This window comes from Poecilia reticulata, chromosome 4 (genome assembly GCF_904066995.2).
Source record: "Poecilia reticulata chromosome 4, P_reticulata-male-v2, whole genome shotgun sequence".
Taxonomy (NCBI): domain Eukaryota; kingdom Metazoa; phylum Chordata; class Actinopteri; order Cyprinodontiformes; family Poeciliidae; genus Poecilia; species Poecilia reticulata.
The window spans coordinates 3,522,457-3,534,616 of NC_088833.1; the positions used below are offsets into that span (position 1 = coordinate 3,522,457).

The 12,160-nt window shown below is 37.2% G+C and overlaps 1 long non-coding RNA gene across 5 annotated transcripts in view; it reads right to left on the reverse strand.

Annotated features, from left to right (window-relative positions):
* The window catches only part of LOC103463118 (uncharacterized), a 151,182-nt gene that overhangs the window by 80,515 nt on the left and 58,507 nt on the right, over positions 1-12,160 (reverse strand). For all 5 annotated transcript variants that reach the window (XR_014087210.1, XR_533462.3, XR_533464.3 and 2 more), the window contains one exon: positions 6,162-6,277. This is a non-coding gene — a long non-coding RNA (uncharacterized LOC103463118). The remainder of the gene's footprint in view (positions 1-6,161; positions 6,278-12,160) is intronic.

Sequence of the window (12,160 nt, forward strand, 5' to 3'; positions counted from 1 at the left end):
TATTACAGCAGAAAGTGTCATTGGGTGACTTTATCAACAGTCTGTGAAAATTTACCTGCACAAATGACCGACACTCAGAAACGGATACAACTATTTATCAAAATATTAGTGTTTTTTATTGTATTTGTTAATGCTGTGGCTTGAAAAACTATCCATACCTCTTGAACTTTTCCTTATTACAGCCACAGACATAAATATATTTCATTGGAATTGAATGTGAAAAACCAGCACAAAGCAGAACAGACACGCTGCAGGTCACCGTTCACAATGTGCCGCAACAAAGGGAAAAATAAAGAAAAACCGTCGAAAAGCAACTCAAAACCACATCGTTTCTCGCTCTGCGATGGCTACATTACACTCACTCGTTGCCATAGCAACTGACAACAACACCACTAATGTATCATAATCCAACACCAAAAAAAACACTCAAACACAAAGAACAGTCCGTTACAGTTTTATGTTTTTAGGCTTGGTGTTTATTTTGTGATTATTAATAAGTGATCGCTCTGGTGGATTAGCTACCGCTGCTATTAGCTAAGCTAACACAGCCGTTGTTGATTAGCTAATTTAAACACCTGATGATTGATCTGTGGATCAAATGTTTTTTTAATTTTTAACTGAACCGAAACACAGAATTCCACAGCACATCTACATGGTAGGATTATCAAAGTCAAGCTAGCATACCTGAGCTACTTCCCTCTCCTTTGCTACTTTTCTTAAATTAACTTTTTCCTGACCTCATTATCTGGTTGTAAAAGTGCTGACAATTAGTAGCAAAGCACTGCATCCCTTTTTCTTTTATATATCAGGCGTATATTTAAGATTTAGCGCATCATGTTGACAACTTTGCAGCTAAAACCAATGCTAGTCATTGTTAGCAAGCAGCTTTTCAGCCTGCAGCAGGGACGGGGGCGGGATCGTGTGTGTGTGACATCACTGTCCATCTTGTCTATACCACCGTGAAGTATAAAGAAAATTACACATAAATCAAAAAGTTTAAGGGGTATATATCAACGATTTGCTACTCAATCAGTTTAAACATTAGGCTAAAATAGATTTTTCTACAACGCATGAGTGAAATAAAGGATTATTTATCCTATTTTAATACTTTAGTCTTGTTATATACGTTTTGGTGGAACGTTAGCACACCTAATATCAGTCACATTAGTTTTCATACAATTATACACATAAAGCAAAAATATATATATATATATTAAGTTTTACTTCCTACAGTAAATTTAGTTTCTTAATGCTAACCTGTTCATCCAGCTACACTGAAACTTCAACATTCACACATGACATATTGTGATTTGTTGTGTGCAAAGCATGTTTTGGTATTCAGAGCGCGCTCCGTCTCTCTCTCTCTACTTTAGAAATGAACATATGGAAGGGCGGTGTGAACACGAGAAGAAAAACGGTAGAAGGGGAGTGCCCCAGTCTGCTATCTGTCATGCAGAGGGATATATTTATCAGAGCCGCTTTTAAAAAAAGAAAAACATCTCACTCTGGAAGCCGCTATTTGGCTCCCGCCGGGCAATTGCGGCAGTGAGATACATTAGACCTGGTTTGGTTTGTTTTGGTTGTTTGGAGACGCTACAATTATGAGATACAGAGGGGGGTTGAGTCTGAATACGGTCAGTTTTTTTATTTTCATACAGCAGAGCCTGCATGTCATCTCCTTTGCTTTTGCTTCCTTTCTCCATGTTTTGTTTTCTTCTCCCTGATCTTCATTTTACACTTCAACTCCATTTTTAACGGGAAGCTGTGAGTCTGATGAGCCATTAGCAGCGTCTCTATTACCAATGTGAGCAAATCTTTGTCTATATTTTGCTGATGTTGAAAAAACACAATTTCTAAATAATTGAAATTAAAATCACAAGTGAATAATAAAAATCATGTCAGTCACAGATAGTAAATAGCTACATAAGATTATATTCATAATTCAGCCAATCAGAGGAAACGCCAAGTGCTAATTCTGTACAATTTATCCAAAAGTGGGCGGGGCTTAGTTGGGAGCCCCGCCCACTATTGGGGAAATTGTAGTTGGCAGTTTAAAAGAAGAGTTAATGAAAAATAATTTTTTTTAAATTACAAGAATAAACTTGCAAGAGAATAAAGTTAAAATAATACAAGAATAAAGTTATATTACAAGAAAAAGTTATAATAGTACAAGAATAAAGTCATAGTATTATGACTATAAAGTTGTAGTACTACAAGAATAAAGTTATAATATTACGACTTTATTTTTGTATTATTTTGCCTGTATTCTCATACAACTTTACATTATATTATAACTTTATTCCCCTAATATTATGACTTTAGTGATGTAATATTTCGTCTTTTTTCTTGTACGAGTTTATTGAGAATTCTCACTATAAAGTTATTTCTGATGAGAATAATAAAATCATTTTTACAAATGATTTTATGCTGATAGTCATTTATGAGTCATTTATAATATTACAAAGTATTTTGTTCTAATGTTTTTTAATATTAGAACAAAATGTGTTATGAGAATAAAATCCATCCATCCATCCATCCATTTTCTTACACCCTTGTCCCTCAGTGGGGTCGGGAGGGTTGCTGGTGCCTATCTCCAGCTAGCGTACCGTAAAATTATTTTAGTTTTTTTAGTTTTTATTAGTATGGCTATAATACTCCATCATAGATTTAGAAAACTTGTGTTAAGATATTAACTAATACAAATCAGTCATTTAAGATTTCAAATCTGTATTCAAAACTTAGTTTCTCCTAAAAATAAAAACAAGAATATTAAAATACAGATCATTTTATATCTATATAAAATCAAATTTTAAATCTTCCTTCCTAAGCATGAAGTCAGTTTTAAAAAGAAAAACTGAAGCAGGAGGATAACAGTGAATGCTCTGAAGTCAGGGTGTAGTTTCTCTAATCCTCTCTCTCCCTGTAGAGCAGGCAGATGGTTATGACAAATAAAAGGGTGCAACAGGAGTGTGAGTGTGTGTGTGTGTGTGTGTGTGTGTGTGTGTGTGTGTGTGTGTGTGTGTGTGTGTGTGTGTGTGTGTGTGTGTGTGTGTGTGTGTGTGTGTGTGTCCGTTTCAAAGGCTCTCCTTTAATTCTGCAGCCCAGCAGGACACATTCTCTGACACACAGTTGCACAGAAATAACCCAGAAGAAGCTAATCTGGAGGAGTGTGAGCAGCGGCGTCTCTTCAGGCTGCGGCGGCTGCAGGCTGAGGTTCGGGCTTTAATCAACAATATCACTCTTGGTTTTTTTTTTTTTTTTAAAGACAGCCAATTACGTCACAGGTTTGAAAGTTCAAACATTCAGAGATTCAGTGACTCATCGCTGCAACCAGGATGATTCAGCAAATCAGAAAAGGTCAACAGAGACATTTAAATCCAAATGAGTGCCACTTAGCTGGCTAGCATTTAGCTGCTGCGCACCACAATCTGGAACAAACTTCCAGAAAACTGAAAAACTGCTTCAGACTGGTTTCCTGAACACGACAATGAGCTCGAATGGCCTCCACAACCACCAGATCTCAGTCCAGTACAGAACCTTTGGGACATGGTGGAGCGGGCTGTTAGCATCCTGGATGTGCAGCCGACAAATCTGCAGCAACTGTGTGATGCCATCAGGTCCAATGTGGACCAGACTCTCTGAGGAATGTCTCCAGAATCTATGCCACACAGGATTAAGGCGGTTCTGAAGGCAGAAGGGGGTCCAACCCCGTACTAGTCAGGTGTACCTAAAAAAGTGGCCGGTGGGTGCGTCTTCTTATGCGGCCCTTTTGACTCCAAAGAGACGGATAAATGGATGAATGTGCTTCAGTATCATGTCATCAAAGCATCATTTCAACAAAGAACAGATGTTTTAACGCCAATAATGAATAATTATAAATTTACTGCAAATTATCTGCAAAAATAGTCAAGAATATTGAGTTTAAGTGACTCTAACTTCTTCTGCTTTGATGCCAAGTTAATTTGTGATCGAGTAACAAAAATCAGCATGAACTTAATTAGCTTTGAAAATATTAAGTTGTTAAATGTTTAATTATAAAGACACTGGGAACATTTATGTTATTTCTCAGGAAAATGTCTGTCTGGACAGTAAAGTCAATATTTCCCATTGACACAAAAGAACATAGTGAATTCCCCAGTTTACTCACACACACACACACACACACACACACACACACACACACACACACACACACACAGGAGAGCAGACACAAACACAGGCTTAGGCAGATGTCGGCACAGCCAAACACACACAGAGCAGCTGTTTAAACTCTGTGGAGAATCCACTTCGCTGAATGACGGCCTCGATGCAAACATGGACAAAAACAAACAAGCGTCAACAAAGAGACAAGATTGAGGTTGAAAGTATTGGAAATTACAAAAAACTAATTTGTTTTCGCATTACTGCAGCAATCAAGCTTGTTGATTCTGTAACATAAAAACAGAAAATGTTTTGGAGGAACATCATGAGCTACTGGATATTTCTGAAATTGTGAATACAAACTGATGGTTTTGTTTTTATTTTAAAGGTAGAAGTGATTAAAAAAGAAGATGCTGCTGCAGGTGAGAAACATGCAGGAACATGAACACCACCCAAATAAAAAATATATATATACTCCTGAATGAGTTTTAAAGGTTATTTCCTACAGCGGGACACTTAAAAAAAACACCTCAATCAATTAAAACATAATTACTTTTCTAATTGAATCTGCTCGATTCATCTTTGTAGACATAAATTAATGAGAGACGATGGAATAAAAAAAATCTCATTCGTTAAAGTCACAAACATTTGCTATTATACATTTATAATCTCTTGTGAATTTATGACTTTGCTGTTATTTTATGACGACTTGGTAACTTTATTTGCAGGGGTGAGCATATGACTCATATGACTTCATGAATGTTGATGACTGCCGTCACCCCGTAAATAATGCAACTTTTAATGCAACGTTGCACTAAAAGTTCATTATTCACCAAATAATGCAAAGTTGCACTCAGACCTTTCAAAATAAATGTTGCTGGATGATAAATTCTTCCAGCAGTTATTCCGATAAACAACAATATTTTTTTATTTTGAGAGCATTTTCAAGTAATTTAGTGGTAATGATAGAATAATTAAAGAATCTTCTCAAATATTAATAAACTTTAGATTCTAATGGAAATTTAACTCTGGAACTGGGAGACATTTAAAAATCCAAAAGGCCTAAAAGCTAATAAAATTAATCATGAAGTCTGTAAACATAATTATCCTTGTTGAGACCACGACAACCAAACGGTTTGATAGAAAAGAAAAAATCAATAAATTATGCAAATGGTAATTATTGAGTTTGTTCCAATTTCTGATGCAACTTATTGATTTATTGCAAAAGGCGAAGGCACTAAAAATTGCATCAAAAGTCCATAAAAAGTGTCAACTTTGCATTATTTGGTGAATAATGACACTTTAAATGGATTAGTAATTCAAGCTTTAATTGAACTTTGCATTAAAAGTCTCTTTATTTACTGAATAACCCTTCATGCAGACGCCCTCATGTTCCCGACGGCGTCATTTTTATGCAAACCTCTTCACATGAACCGTTGCCCTTTATTCTCATAATTTTATTTAATTCTTTGGCCCTGATCCTCAGTCCTAGTAAACCAAACTGCTTCTCTTCTTTAATCAACTATTTTTTTAACTTTTCTGTCTTTACTCAGCTTATAATTTATTTTAAAGATGTTTTTTTACTTTACGTTGAAAAGGTTTGGATAAAGAAACGAGTCGCTGATGAACAAAGTAAAAACTTAATGAGCCGTCGGACTGTAAAAAAGTGTGTGTGAGTGTGTGTGTGTGTGTGTGAACGCGGCTGCGGCTGAGTGTGTTTTATCTGGTTTTATCTTTCCACCCCTCCTCTCTATCTCTCTCTCAGGATTAAACATGTTTATCAATTATCACTCCATCTTGCCTCCAGCTCTCAGCACGCCATGCAGCTAATTGAATCATTTAACAATCGCTGCTCCTCTGGGAGTGTGTGTGTGTGTGTGTGTGTGTGTGTGTGTGTGTGTGTGTGTGTGTGTGCACGTTAGGGGTGAAAGTGGGGAGTTGTTTGCAAACATGATAATGCCCTCGGGTGCCTGCAATGCACTTGTCAGATATGTTTATTAATTTATGACACACACACTCACAGATGGGTCCTGGCGTGTGTGTTGGCGCACCATGTGTTGGTCACGGCTGGGGGCCTCCTGTTGTCTCACCAGCAACTGGTTGTTGGACGGCTCGTTTCCAGGATCTGTGGATGCGTCTGTTGCAAAGGAGCAGAAAAATTTGTCTTTACATATTTTGGATAAACACAAGCAGCTGCTGGTTGTTCAATCTAATCTACAACCTGATGCCGCGTTGCAGAAATCTCTAGAAATTTAACTTTCATTTCATCCTGGTTGAATTGGGAGTAAAAAATAACACTTTAAGCTTTTGTAACATCGTTTCTTCATCTGTGATGTTGGCGTGTTAAAAAATGTGTGTCATACTGAGGGCGAATGGGGAAAAAATTAAGTTTATGAAACATTGAGATTAAAAGTCCTAATATTGCAAGAAAAGTCATAAAATTGCAAGAAAAAAGTCAAAATAATATCCAACATTCATGACTATTCTTGTAATACTTTGATTTTATTCTCAAAATTTGACATTCTTATATCATATTGACTTTATCTTTGTAATATTACTTTATTTTTTCTCTTAGTACGCTCCTAATACTTTGTCATATAGTGGGAACAATATTACAAAGACGCATTTCTCCAAACTATTTTTACTTTTTGTTAATATTTTTTTGACAGAAACATGAATTTGTGCGTTTGGGCGCATCAGAAGCAGAAGCTCGTCCTCAGCCCTGCTCGTTTCCCTTCCCGCTGCTCCGTCTGACCGTCTCATTGATTACAGCTGATCCACTTCCAGCTGCTAGCCTAGCATTAAGCATTCTCAGGTGAAGTGTGGACACATTAATTGATTGCTGTCATCAGTGATTGTGAACGCATGAACCCGTTATTAACGGCGGGCTTCATCAACTCCCGAGCAAACACACAATCAGAACTGCTTTCACTGCACCCGTTAGCTGGAGTTTCACTTTTTTACTCCACGAGGGAAAAAAAGAAATAATTGTTTTTGTCTGATTTGGAGAGGCATCATCAACTCAAACCTATATCTAAAATGCCTGAGGTTTAAATTCTCATGCACATCCATGTGGGTTTATTTTTTATTAGAAATGTCCGTCACCGCGCAATGAACTATGAAACTTTCAGGAAAAAAAATTACATTCAATCTGAGTTTTAAATCCATTTTAATATGATAAAATACGCCTACAGATTATTGTTACTTTTATTCAATTATTTGACTTTGAGAGTTGCTATTTTTTAAACTTTGTTCTGTCCACAATGACAATAACAGGATTTCTGATTCGAACGGAAAAGCAAACTCTGGTCCTCCTGAAGTGGTTAAAGTGAACCGAAGTGCAGTTTGAACGCATATGAAAATGGCAAACGGACCGAAAACCGCTCCAAAATCAGGAAGAGGAACACAGAGCAGGGCATTCTGGGTAAATAAAACCAGAACAAACCCATGAATCCAACAACCTCTAAAATCTGACCCTTCTCCATTTATGCTCAGTGGATGCATTTTCCTTAGAAAGGTGCACAAAACTGTCAATAGTTTGCTAATGTCAAAAAACACAATTTTGCAATACCAGTGTTTCCATTAGATTAAAAAAAACTATTAAAATCACACATGAGTAAGTTTGTTCATGTGATACGAAGTCATTAAAGAACAGATCATCCTCTTCGTCATTTCTGACAGTAGCAACATCCGGTTGTTGATCATGTGACAAAAAAAAAAGTGTTCCAATATCAGTTTTACAAAATACATGCAAACATGCAAAATCTTTAATGAAAAACATGAGTTTTTCCGAAATTGCTAATTTATTAGCATAATTTCCATTTGTGCGATTATACAGTCAATGGAAACGCAGATAGTTGTTTCTTCATGTTGTTTCCTTCTGTGTTTCTTGTTGCAGCGCCCCTACAGGTGAGGAGAGGAACAGGTTTTTCAAAGAGTTTGATTGTGAAAGAGAAACACAGCAGCTGAAAATGTAACAAATGTTGCATTTTGGTCCCGAATTGAACAGAATCCAAAAAACTATCAGGTGTGAAAACGGCGTAAAACATTTGCAGCTTTGGACATTTTGACCAACCCTGAAGGTTTTTGGTTTGTTTTGCTCGTCTTGATGTTGCAGCCGTTTGGTTTAGCAAAAAAAAAAAAAAAAAACACAAAAATGAAAGAAAGGAGGTTAAATCTTGTGCTAAATCCTTACAGTACATAGAGCATGTGTTAAAGTGTCGGACTGAAAGCTTCCCCAGAGTGAATCATGAAGAGAACCAACGGAACCGAAAGAAACCCCCAACCGATCACCATGACAACCACCGCCCCACCTTATTCTGGGATGTCCTGTAGATATGTTCTTCAATTATGTCTCACTCTTTAATGTTGGTGCCGCACATTGATATTTAGTCAACCGCTGCAATTTTAGCTGCTGCGTTGAAATGTAACTGTCTCACCCGGGAATCAAAGGACGGCGAGATCCTCCTGAGGCGACGGCAGGCAGAGATGAACATTTATTCCCCGTTTCCTTTCAGGCTACATCTGCAATTTGATTCGAAACACTGAGGGTTTTTCAGCATGCCAAGCAACTTTCAAGGAAAATGTTTTGTATGGTAATTTATCCACCGTCTGTGAGATTTGACATTTTTATCCCCACTTTAACTCCATGAGAATATTTGGAGACAAGAATCTACAGTTATGTGTGGCGTGTACAGAGAAAAATGTGTCGTCATGATATTCATTTACTGTAAACAGGAAAATATTTAAAAATTAATAAAGACATGGGTCAAAATGGGCCCCATGTGTGACCGTCTTTAGGCCCCATCACGGCCCTGTAGTAAATGCCAATATAATCTTAAGCAGGTTCATTCTGGCTGAAATTTGGGACCCATACTGGTTGCACAATTTGAAATAAATGCACTGACCCCCATCATTTCAGCGATATGTGAGCTCCATGGGGTTCCCTGCTGTTTCTTTGAGATTAGACTGGATATTCACAGATTTTTTGTAGAACATAACTCCAAAGTTTCTACGCACCACACATTTGGAACAAACTTCCAGAAAACTGTAAAACAGCTGAAACACTGGTTGCCTTTAAATCTCAACTTAAAACCCACCTGTTTAGAGTTGCGTATGGCTAAATTAGGAGTAGAGTGCTGGTTTTGATGTCTTCAATGTTTTTATCTTTACTTTTTATCTATCTATTCATTTCTTTTTTATTCCTCTTCCTAATGATGTAAAAGTGACTGAGGGTCACTGGGCGCACAGAAAAACCCTGTAAATTCTAGACTAACAGGTAAAAGTAGTGCACAAAAATCCGTGTAGGACGGTGAAGTTCTATCGTAAAAATTCGCGTGACATGTGGAGACCTTGTCCTGTCATGCGACTGGGCCTGGATAATACCTGGATAATACCCGTGTTAAACGGACAGCGGAGTCCGGCGACGACAGGCGCTTAAATTCCGTAACAAAAGTATGTTTTGATCTTTTTTAATCTCTGTTTTTTCAAAATATCTCTCTCTTACCGTTTATTCAATGTCACATGCCGTTTTTATTTTTTCTTTGGTTATGTAAAGCACCTTGAAATGCCTTGCTGCTCAAATGTGCTATACAAATAAATTTTGATTGATTGATAAAAAATGATCTGATTTGCTGATTTGTTTAATAGCACATATCTAAAATAATCCAAATAAATGCAGCTGTGAAGCTATATCAAGGCAATGCTGCTGGCTGGCGTTTGCAAAGTAGCCAATCCAGGAACACCATTTGCTTTAGTTGGTGCTGATTGGCTGAGATAACAAAGATGAGGAAAACTGTAGATGTTGGTATCTGCAGTTGCGTCAAGATGGTTTCCACTGTAAATATCAATGAATATTAAGGTACATTTGTTGTTTGAACTATCAAAATAAGTTGTTATAAGACTTTTTGAGATGGAGGCTCATTGATTTCAGCTCTTCGCTGGTAGTTGTGGTCCATAAAACAACAAATATTGGTGGTCAACTAAACACTGTACTTAGAAAGTAAGTTCCTGGGCCACATGGCACAACCCAATCCAGATGATTGGCTGGTTGCCCAATAATCTACCAGATGATTGGACAGATTAGATGATCTGAGTTTATCCACACATTGCTTAAGAACCTATATGAAGTCTGAACTTTGATGAGCAGGATCTTGATATTGTTGCCAATGTTGTAGCAGATTTGCTGCAGTGTTAGGTGTACAAACTAGCATCCAGATTCACTAGCCTGAGGTGAACTTTCATGATGCTCCTTCTTAATTGCCTGGAACACTTTTGTCGATTTAATTTCTTCACTGCAGAAAATGAGCTGGAAATTCTTTGCCTTTCATATAAAACATAAATCAATCTGTAGCTAACATGGTAAAGGATGCTTGCCATGTTCCTAGAAAAGACATGAAAACCAGACACGCACACACTCCACCCACACAAAGGAATCTCCCTCAGCCCGAGGTGGCCACCACCCAACACAGGTTTGCAAATGTTGCATTGTACGCTGAAGGCGGTCCACAGGTGCGATAGGATGACCTTTCAATCACACGCACACCTTGTAAGACCGACGAAATGAGAGAGATAAAAAGAGAGAGTTCATGCAGAATAGGCCCAGAGCCAGAAAATCCATTTATCTTATCCGGTGAACATGTGTATGTCTCCTCTGTCTGACAAGCTTTGATTTACTGTTTGGCACGTTAGGCGGACAAAAGTTGGCTTGAGATAAATCGAGTCGTCATGTCAGAGAGGGAAAGACCCACGAACGTGTCAATTTGGTCATAGTGGCTTTGTTCACCCTGTCATTATCCGCCTTCTTTGTCTTTTGTAACTTAACCGTCTTAATATCAAAGTTTATAACATGACATTCATGGTGAATTTAGTTTTATAGCAAATCAAACCTGAATGAAAAGACTGTTTATGTGCAACAGCTGTCAGAACAGTGGAGTAATAAAATTCAGTGTAAACTGGATTAGTGACTGAGTTTTGGTCCAACAAGTTACGACCAGCCGCCGACGGTGTCTGCATGTGCTGAGAGACACGGCGTACCTTGGTTAAGCTGTGTTAAAATATTTTAATCAGCCACACCATCTATCAAAAATCAGTCAGGCTCATAACCACAACATCAATATGAAGGATGGAGGCTTTTCATTGAGGGAGACTTTTCTATATTTTTCCGTATTAAAAACCAAAACACAATCAAGCAAAAATAATACTTTTAATTCGACTCTACAGACTTCTACTAAAAGGAGAAGTTTAAGGCTAGGTAAATAAATGTTTGACATTTTTAGCAATTCAGTTTATAACTCCAGCTTACAATAAATACACTCAAGTTTCTTTAGGAAAAAAGTAGTTCAATCATCCAAACAAATCCCAGACTATAATTCAAATTGGTATAAAGAAAATTGCTGAGTTTACAGCGATTCCTCATGTTTAGCAACCGTGGTGTTTCACATCCGAGGGAAACGGAGAAACGAGGATGAATCTGAAATCTTACACCAGAAACGCTAGACCAAAATGTTAAAAAGAAACTAAGACAGACCAAACATGTCAACAAACTATCAGTATAATCAAACTGAGGCAGTTTTCACATTCAAAGTTTCAAATATTCCATCATCCAAGGGGGAAAAATTACAATATTCTACCATGTCTGAACAGTTATTAATACTTAAAGTGATGAGTAATCATTGTTTTCTTCAAAGCTTTCTTAGCAAAATAACTTTGTTCACAGGAGAGAAACTAACATATTTATAAAAGGTGTACCACAGGGCCCCGTTCTTGGTCCTTTTATTCTCTATTCCAATAAATGAATTGTGATAATTTGTCAAATGCTTTTTTCATTTCTGTGCAGATGACTTGGTAATCTACTACTGTTGTTCTTCACTTTTACATGGTTTTAATGTAGCTCAGACTTGTTTACATACTGTGAAGCTGGTTTTGAATGTGGATAAAATGAAAGCAATGGTTTTTTTCCTAGCCACTGCTCAAATTGAGTTTGTCAGTAATTACAAATATCTTGATTTTATTTTAGGTC